General features: G+C 48.2%; 1 protein-coding gene across 1 annotated transcript in view; it reads right to left on the reverse strand.

The window, feature by feature from the left end:
* Positions 1-9,805, reverse strand: part of LOC108800312 (mitochondrial inner membrane protease subunit 2-like) — a 39,004-nt gene that overhangs the window by 7,213 nt on the left and 21,986 nt on the right. The gene's annotated exons all lie outside the window — the stretch shown is intronic.

A 9,805-nucleotide genomic window follows, 5' to 3' on the forward strand; every position in this document is an offset into this window, starting at 1 on the left:
AAAACGAGGATTAACCCGTTAGTGGATAACGGGTTAGTACCGGGCAACTTAAGGATCCGGACACATCACAGATTATAGAAAATATATAATTTTTATTGAAAAAACCACACACTATTGCACATTAGATTCACCGGCCACCATTAAAAACATTGTGAAACACATACAGTCATAATTAATATGTGGATCGATCCTCATTAGTTTTAAACATTAACCTTGCATCCCCACATTAGATTGGGTAAACACAGTATGCATGGATCAGGGGAGGAGATGTGGATCTACTGCAAAGACAGGTTGAGAATAATTTGTCTCATAGAAAGACATTGAGATTGCATTCGTTGTTTAGACCTGTTGGAATCATTGTGTTTAATCTGTAGATCCACATCTTCTCCCGCTGTAGGAGGATTCTATCAAAGTCCCCTCTACGGGGGGAAATGTTTAATGCATAGATGACTTTGACTTTCAGCCCATCTGGGACCCCCTTATGATGTTCTAAGAAGTGTTGGGCTAGGGGACTATCTACATCTCTCTTTTTGATATCATTTAGGTGTTCACCTATTCTCACTTTTAATTGTCTTTTAGTTTTGCCTACATAAAACTTTTGGCATGGGCATTCAATTGAGTATATCACCTTACTTGAATTACAGTTATTGAAGCTCACTATATTGAAAGATTTTGTGTTAAAATCCCTCTAGTGGGACCCCCAAATATTACGAAGAGACGAGTCGACCGTCTCCAAGGTTTCGTGACCCTAAGGTACTCCAGGACACACCTGCGTACGTCAATGCCCTGCCATTCCTGTTCCCCAGCAGAGGTGGGGTTAGTTGCGAACGAAGGAATGACCACCTCCTGAGTCCTGTGGAAGGTGGACACCACCTTCGGCAAAAAAGCCGGGTCTGGCCGTAGCACAATTTTATCAGCCATAATGGTGCAGTACGGTTCAGCCATGGAGAAGGCTTGAATCTCGCTCACTCTCCGAGCAGACACCAGTTCTACCAAGAGGGCCGTCTTCATCGTCAGGTTGTGTATGGAACATTCCCCCAGGGGTTCAAAAGGCTGTCTGAGAAACCCCTGCAATACCACCGAGAGATCCCAATTCGGCACTACCCTACTCCTTGGGGGTTTCATCCTTACCACCGCTCGCATAAACCTTCGTATGAGAGGTTCCTCTGCCAGTCTAACATCCACAAAATTAGACAAAGCCGTCACCTGTACTTTCAGTGTACTACAGGAAAGACCCTTTTCCAGACCCCCCTGTAGAAATTCCAAAACCAACGGCACTGTGTCGGCCGTCGGTCTACCTCGGCTGTTGTACCAGCTTGAAAAGACTCTCTACACTTTCAGGTAAATTGCAGCTGTGACTGGTTTTCTACTGTGCAGCAATGTGGAGACAACCTGTGCGGATAATCCTTTATTCATCAGCACCTCCCTCTCAGAAGCCACGCAGCCAAATTCAAAGACTGTACTTGTGGATGGTTCACGGTGCCCTGTACCAGCAAGTCTGCCGTCGGCGGAAGAAACAGCGGCCCCTCCACACAAAGCTCTAGGAGTGCCGTGAACCTCCACGGGTGCGCCAAAGCGTCTACCCCCAGAGCCCCGTCGTCCCTGGAGAGGGAAAAAAAATTGTTCCACCTGCCTGTTGTTGGCAGCTGCGAAGAGATCCACCTCCGGACAGCCCCATAAGCTGGTGATCCAGGCAAACGTTCTCGCATTCAGAGACCATTCGGACCTGTGAAGCTCCGTTCGGCTGAGTGAATCTGCCAGTTCGTTCAGGCTGCCTTTGATATGTCTCGCCGTCAGGGATAAGAGGTTGCGTTCTGCCCATGACAGAATCTCTGTCGCCAACGCCATCAGCCCCTGCGAGCGCGTACCGCCCTGCTTGTTTATATAAGCTACCGCCGCGGAATTGTCCGAGGACACCGCTATATGGTGGCCCGCTAAGACCTTCCGAAACTGGCATAGAGCTAGCCCTATCGCCTTCAGCTCTCTCCAGTTTGACGACTTGACTCTGCCTGTGTGCTCCCAGGTATCCTGCCAAATGTGCTCCAGGCAATGGGCTCCCCAGCCCCAGGCACTGGCGTCCGTCGTCACCACCAATGGCGCAGGCTGGCACCACAACCTGCCCCCTGAAAGGTTTCGACCGTCCACCCACCACAGGAGGGATTGCTTGGTCTCCTCCGTGATGTGGACCAATTTGTCCAGGTCTTGTTGTCGACTTCCCCAGGCCCTCAAGAGCCAATTTTGCAAAGCACTGGAATGGAACTGCGCCCAGGTAACCGCTGGGATAGCGGACGTCATAAGCCCCACCACTCTCATTACTGACCTGACTGATACTGCACCCTGCAGTCTCAGCCTCAGTGTTTCCTCTACCAGCAGTGACACCTTTTCCCCTGGTAGAGTAATGGTCATGTCTTGGGTATTGATCCAATACCCCAAGAATTTTACCGTCTGTGCGGGGACTAGTTGTGATTTTTCTCTGTTCACTAACCAACCCAGACTCTCCAAGTGTTGGATCGTTAACTCCAGCTTTTGCTGGAGAACAATTGCTGATGGGGCAAAAAACAAGAGGTCGTCCAAATAAGGGATGACCCCTACCCCCCGAGACCTCAGGGGGGCCAGCGTCTCTGCCAACACTTTGGTAAAGATTCGTGGCGAAGAGGAAAGGCCGAACGGCAGAGCCCTGTATTGAAAATGCAGGACCTGCGCAGGCCCCCGGACTGCAAACCTTAGGAGGTATTGCGACGACTCTCTTACCGCAATATGAAAATACACGTCTCTTAAATCGATAGTTGCTAGAAAAGAGCCTGGGGGCAGCAACTCTCGGATTGAAAAGATCGATTCCATACGGAATCTCTTGTACAGTACCACCCCGTTCAGAGGCTGCAGATTGAGTATCAGCCTGCATTTCCCTGAGGGCTTCATCCTGGAGAAGATGTGGGAGTAAAATCCTTTTTTATCCTCCCACTCGGGTACCCATACTATCATCCCCTGGTCCAGCAGGTCTTGCAAAGCCGCTGTCATTGCCTCTGCTTTCTTCCGGTCTTTGGACAGGGAAGTAATCAGAAGCCTTGACGGGGGTGCTTCCGTCAGCCCTATTTTGTAACCGAGCCGAACCAGTTACAAAATGCATTTGTTGCTGGTCAGTTGCCTCCAGAGTGGAAAGAACTCCCCCAGTCTTCCCCCCACCCTGAGCGATCGGTCATTGGGATTTGTTGGGCTGCTGAGGTGGGTTAAAGAGGAAATTACTCTTTGACTTCCCCTTTTTAAAGGCCCACCCTTTCGACTGGTCTTGCTTCTTCCCATAAAGTCCCCTCTTCTCTTTACGGAAGTTTTGACCCCTTTGACCACGAAAAAACTGTTTCCCCTTCTGCTTGGGTGGCAGGGGGAAACCTTTCTTCTTGTCCGCGCATCTATCCAACACTGCCTCCAACTCCTGGCCAAACAGCAAGTCCCCTTTAAACGGGAGCCCGCATAACTTTGCCTTAGAGGATGCATCTCCTGCCCAAGTTTTGAGCCACAAAGCTCTCCTAGAGGAGTTGATCAATGCCGTAGTTCGAGCTGAGTACCTCACTGCCTCAGCCGAGGCGTCCGCTATGTAGGCGGCTGCCTTGCCCAGCACGGGGAGGGAACCCAGCAACTGATCTCGATCAGTACCCGACTCCAGGTGTTCCTGTAGCTGATTCAGCCACACCCCTAGCGTCCTAGCCACACAAGTAATGGCCAAACCAGGTTTGAAGCCAGCACTTGCCGATTCCCATCCCTTTCTGAGCAAAGCCTCCGCCTTTCTGTCCATTGGGTCCTTCAATGCTCCCATATCCTCAAATGAGAGATCCGTCTTTTTAGAGACCTTTGCTAGGGAGGCATCTATCTTCGGGCATTTATCCCAAAGACCCGAATCCTCCTCTGCAAATGGAAACCTGCGCTTATGCCCCGCCGAGAAAAACATCCGTTTCTCCGGGTGCTTCCACTCCTCTTGGATTAAGTCCGAGAGTGATTTGTGGACCGGGAAAGTACGGCCTTTTTTGGATTGCAGCCCTTTGTAAAGTTTGTCATGAACTGACAGCTCAGTGGATTCTTCCTTAATCCCCAAAGTATCCCATATGGCTTTCAACAGTTCACCTGTTTCCAGAGAGGGAAAAAGGAATTTCGCAGCTCTGTTACTGCGCAATTCCCCCTCTGACTCATCCCGATCCTCCGACTCTACCTGAGAGCCCGAGGATTCAATACAATACAGCCCAGCTTGTCCTGTACCACAGGCCCCCAACACAAGCTGAGTAAGGATAGAGGAGAATTACCAATAAAACTCGCCTACCTTAGCGCCAGTGCCATGCTCTCCCAGATCTGGGTGGGCAACACCAGGTCCGGCCTCTGGGCATATTGCAGCTCACTGCCGACCACGCTGTTGGCTCGCTCCTGACGTCCCCACTGACAGTATGTGGTCCCGGTCAGTCCTCGAGGTGTGTAGCCTCAGTAGTCGTGGCCGAGCGGCGTTCGGTATGGGAGGTTAGGAGCCGCCTCACATGCCGACGGACTCCGTCCCCCGCTGCCTTTGAACTGGCCAGCGCGCGCTGCGTTCCGGAACCCAGAAGTGGCGCACCAGAAGCGCGTCACCGCACCACGCGGTCTCGATGACGCGCCTCGCTCCGCGTTCAGACGGCGCCACAGCGCTCCCAGCTGGTGGGAGGACAAAATGCCATCGAGCTCCTCTTTGGAGCTTCCTGTAGACGCCGCCATTCTCCCGCACAAATCCATGCGGCCACCGGACGGAACCATGGCCTAAGGAACAGTGACCGCTGCTTCAACCAAATAAGGGATGACCCCTACGGTAAGTGTCTTCACTGCACCCAGCCCAGAGCCTACCCCCTCCATGCAACCAAGAGGGGGTGCCGTACACCGCTCAGGGTAGCACCCTTGCCACTACTGCACACCGGGGGGTCACCATCTGGAGCCACTCACGTACAGGAGGATGGTTTCCCTCCCTGAATGACGGAGGGGAACCTAGGCCTAGTCTCGGGTGGGGGTCCAACAAGGGTTCCCTGTATGCGCTGCAGCAGGAAATCCTGGAGTAGGTCCCAACGCATATCAGGGTTAGGCTCTGCCCTGAGGCAAATAGAAAAACGAGCCCTGAAAACAACAAACATTACGATGTGAACCTGTGTAGCCGGAGGAAACACAAAAAAACTGAATTGGGATGGAAGGAGGGGTCTATTTATTTAAATGTGGTTGATGTGTTTCCTGTTGCAGGCAGGCGGAGCCTTATCTCATGGGCTGTCCTGGAAGATGACTGGGGAAATGAAAGATAAGAAGGGTAAGTTACTGGTGGGCATATGCTTAACTTATAGTGGTAACTGTGTAGTGATTCACCATCTTGTTCTCACCAACTTTCTCTTTCTTGTATCTTCTATTAAACAGTATAACTCTAGACGTGTGTCTGCAAAAAAATTGTTTTGTTTCACATTTGTCATTATTTCGTTTTTCAGGACTCCAGTCCGAAAGTAAATTCGGTTCGGCATTCAGATTTTGACGAAATCCGAACTTGTTAAACTTTAGATGTGCTGATACCGTGTTTCCCCGAAAGTAAGACCTACCCCAAAAATAAGACCTAGTTCGCTGGTAGGTCTTATATTACAGAGATCCGCTAGGTCTTACTTTCGGGGTAGCTGCACATATAATAGAATTTTACATGTGAAGACTGGCCGTAGCTCCCTCCCTCCCACGCACACGCACACCTGTCTGCCTCGGCTGCCGCTAAAGACTACATTTCCCAGCAGGCACAGCGTAGCCAGTGCGGTCGAAGTGGACGTCATCAGAGCGGAGAGCGGACTGCTGCAGCCAGGTAAATGAGACATCCCCCGAAAATAAGACCACACTTTTTTTTTTTTTTTACTATCCGCAGAAGAAAAAATAAACAAAATATTTTTTACAAAGTGTGTTTTTTTTTCCCTTTTGTCCAATGTCACTTTGCTGCAATGAAAATGTGTTCACACATACTATCGCTAACGAAAAACCTGATTTATTAATTTTTTTGCAAGTTGATGCTTAACACAATAAAATTTCAGTTGGGAATGAAATTCAGATGCATCCGAAATTTGTAAGTTGGAAATTTGGATTTGTTTATTTCTGTCATTTGGAAATGAGCTGAATGAACTCTTCCTGTACAGAAACTTCAAGCTCAAACTTCAAACTCAAGAGGACTCCTTCTCCCTCCTCAGGGAACATTGCACGCACAAGGTTAGAATCTGAAAGACTCCGTAGGGGATGCAGAGGCCAGCTGCAACCCCTGCATTCTGGGGTTTCCAGAAGGGCCACAATTTTTCCCATAACCTCAGACATGGTACCTGAGAAATCTTCCCTGCTTAAATATAAAGAGGAAAGTGAGCCAGGGGGAAGCAATGGAGGATTCAAAAGAGGCCAGTGATTCTGACCATTACAGGGTGTCCACAGAGCACCATTACCCTGCGCCTGTAATCCACCATTAGTGTAACGAGAGGGTCCCCAATGGGTACTCTCAACTAAATGTGAAACGAAAGCGATTAAAAGCAAGGCTGCACTACCTAGGAGACTTCTTTTCATAAATGGATTAGTTAGAAAAAAAATGTTTCCAATTAAAATTGATAACATAAAAAAAAAAAAAATAGGGAACAAACCACATATCTTCTGAAAATAGCTATATGCAGCGGTAAATATAGCCAGCTATATGGTTAGGGGACAAACTATTTAATAATTCTCGGATTAACAGAAAAAAAATACATATACATATATTGTGACAGGGTATATGTCTCAGTGTACATCAGCGAGAGCTTAAAAAGTGCAACTTTATCTGGCTAAAGGTGCCCTAACACCTTACAATTATCTGCAGATTTTCTGTGGTCAGATGGAAAAGGTGCAACAGATTCCTCCATCTACACTTAACTGTGTGGATGGAGTAATCTCCACCTGGGCCAATCTGTTGCACTTTTTCCATCTGACCACAGAAAATCTGCAGATAATTGTAAGGTGTATGGGCACCTTTAGACTGGGTTAGGCAGTTTCCCCAACAGGTACACCTCCTCTGTTATAGTAGCAGTCAGTGAGTGAGTGAGTGAGACCCAGGCTGCAGTGGATAGATGCAGACACAGACTGGAGAGCGCCAGAATACATGTGGGATAAGATCTGGCTAAAAATTGTATGTTAAAGACTGATTCTTTATGCATTGTTTTTGTACTGGAAGCTGGAATAGCCACTCCAGTACGAAGTAGTGAGGGAAACTACTGTCAGCCTCCTAACTTGGAGTAGGCCATTTTATTTGTGTTACTTTTAGGTTTCTGCTGGAAGCGGTTTTGTTTAAAATGGAAAGTGTACCCTATTGATGGAAAGAAACTTATGTTTGATCGCAATAAATCTGCATTTACTGCCAATTCCTGACTACAAACCAGTGACTTTTTTACAAGTGGTGTCAAAAGTGGAATCTATTGTTGGACTGACCCAATCTCTCACACTGGCCTTAAAAAGGTACAGGACCCAGCAAAATAGATGAAGTTGTGAAAGCCCTGGTACAAGCCGTTACTGTGCGGCAAGAGGCTAACAAATAGGCAGCGGCATCAGCTGCAGCTCTACCAGAGTGCAACAGGCTCCTGGCTTTGCAGATTGGAGCCCTGACTGAAGCACAAAGAACAGACCATGCTAAGAGATTCGGGACCGCATGATTGCCCAGGGACCTCCTAACCCACCAGCAGTTGCTCCACTGACGTGCCACCCTGCTCAGTGCTCACACAGGCCCCCCCACATTCTGCTGAGTGCACGTCATACTGGGCCCCGGCCAGTGTGCCCCCAGTTCCCCTGCATCTCACCTGTTAGCAAGCAGCTCTGCCGGGATCTCTAAAGCACACACTGACAGCGCTTCCAGCAGTGGTGTGGGCATGCCTGCCAGCAAAGAACACAAAGAAAACCACATGAGGAGCTGCAAGCACAACTAATCGACAAGGAACGTTGTTGACAATTATTTTCCTTATCGATTCTCATTGACTTGATCGATTAGTTGTTTCAGCCCTACCTCAGCCGCCATAGCTGCGGGCAGATCACACAATTCTGCAGGGTAAGGCATTGAAATGGCCACGTATGGCCTCTACAGTCAGAGTCAGCAATCAAAGCTGCCATTTGGCCCATGCAATCCTGCATATCTACAGTAAAATCATACAGGGTCAAAACAGAAAAGGGGCCTCAACTGGCACACCCAAAAAGCCTTCAAAGAATTTAGAGACAAGTTAGAGACAACTTTCCAGGCTGTCAATTTCAGTTCCTTTAGAAGGAAAACTGCAGTTATCCCTAAACATGCTGCAACCCAAGCAGGGACAACTTGGCTCATAAGCAAGGTAAAACCTTGGGTACACATGAACCAGCTGCTAGAAGATGATGCAAATGGCTAGAGGTGACCAGATCACTTTAGGCAACAGCAAAGACTAATGTGATAGAGCAGTGGGAGGAAGATACTACCTCACGGTAAATGGCAAATGGATGGCAGCTCAAAGTGTGCGCACACAACACTCCACTTCGTTATGTAACACTTAGTCCCCATTGGCGTTACAACTATTTCCTAAGAAAAAAATATAAATCTTAGGAAAAAGAAATGGCTAGTAAAAATAGTTAAACTTTTCTCAGCAGAGAAAAGATGTACATCCTCCTGGAACACTTGAAAAAATTGGGGCATGCTGGAAGTGGGAGGTGTTACGCCAGGCTGGTCACATTTGTTTGCCAATATCCAAATCCTCCTGCAGGTAGCAGTAAAGCCTAATGGTCCCCAAACTGTAAAACATTGAGAAACATGTATTGTCGCAGAACAAAATGTATTTCCCTATGTTTTCAATTCATGTATTTCAGGAATGTACTATGACAGTTTACTTTGCTGATGCTTTAGGCCTCATTCACATACAACGCAAGCAAAATTGTATATTGCGTATATACGTGTCTATGCGTGTATATACGAGCGTATATGCGCGCACTATATGCAATCCCAGAATGCATCACTCGTAATGGAATTTTAATGTGCTGTACGCATGTACGCAGAGATACGCTGCCCGGATGCATCTCTGTTCCATTCTGTTTTTGCGCATATATACGCTGCGCAAATATACGGCTCCATACGCGGCTGTATGTATGGAGCCATTTATTTGCATATGTTGCATATGGTACAATACGTACGTACATACGTACGTACGTGCGTGCGTGCGTGCGTATATGCGCGGCAGTGTGAATGAGGCCTTAGGGTTCATTTACACCACAGCATCGCGCTAAACACATGGTGGCCATGTGTTTAGCACCCAATATTGCAACTACCCTGGTGTACTGTGCACTGGTGTATTCCAATTCATTTGAATAGCAAACCAACGTAGCTACCAGTGGCCATGCATTGTAGCGCAGTATTTGGTATCACAATACTATGCATTGTGGTGAAAACAGTGCATGCAAATCACTTTATTGCAGTACCGCACATTGCACCGCAACATATGGCCTCTGGGAGGTACATTGGGCTGCCAGAGAGCAGTGTAGAGCATGGGACAGGTGGATGCACCATATACAAGGTCCCACTAGCACAGAGGTCCCTGCAATGGGAGGCCCCTGCAACTAGCATGACAGCCTGGAGAAGAATAACTAATGTTGCAATGCTCCTGTTTAGACAAGGGGAAACACAAATAAACTTAGGTGGGGCTACACTGATGACTTTTTATTTAATGTGGATGATATGTTTCATGTTGTAGGCAGGCAGAGCCATCTCCCACAGGCTGTCCAGGAAGATAACTTGGGGGGGGGGGGGGGGGGGGGGCGAGCCCCT

Source organism: Nanorana parkeri, unplaced genomic scaffold, assembly GCF_000935625.1.
Source record: "Nanorana parkeri isolate BGI_ZX_2015 unplaced genomic scaffold, ASM93562v1 scaffold1986, whole genome shotgun sequence".
Lineage (NCBI taxonomy): Eukaryota > Metazoa > Chordata > Amphibia > Anura > Dicroglossidae > Nanorana > Nanorana parkeri.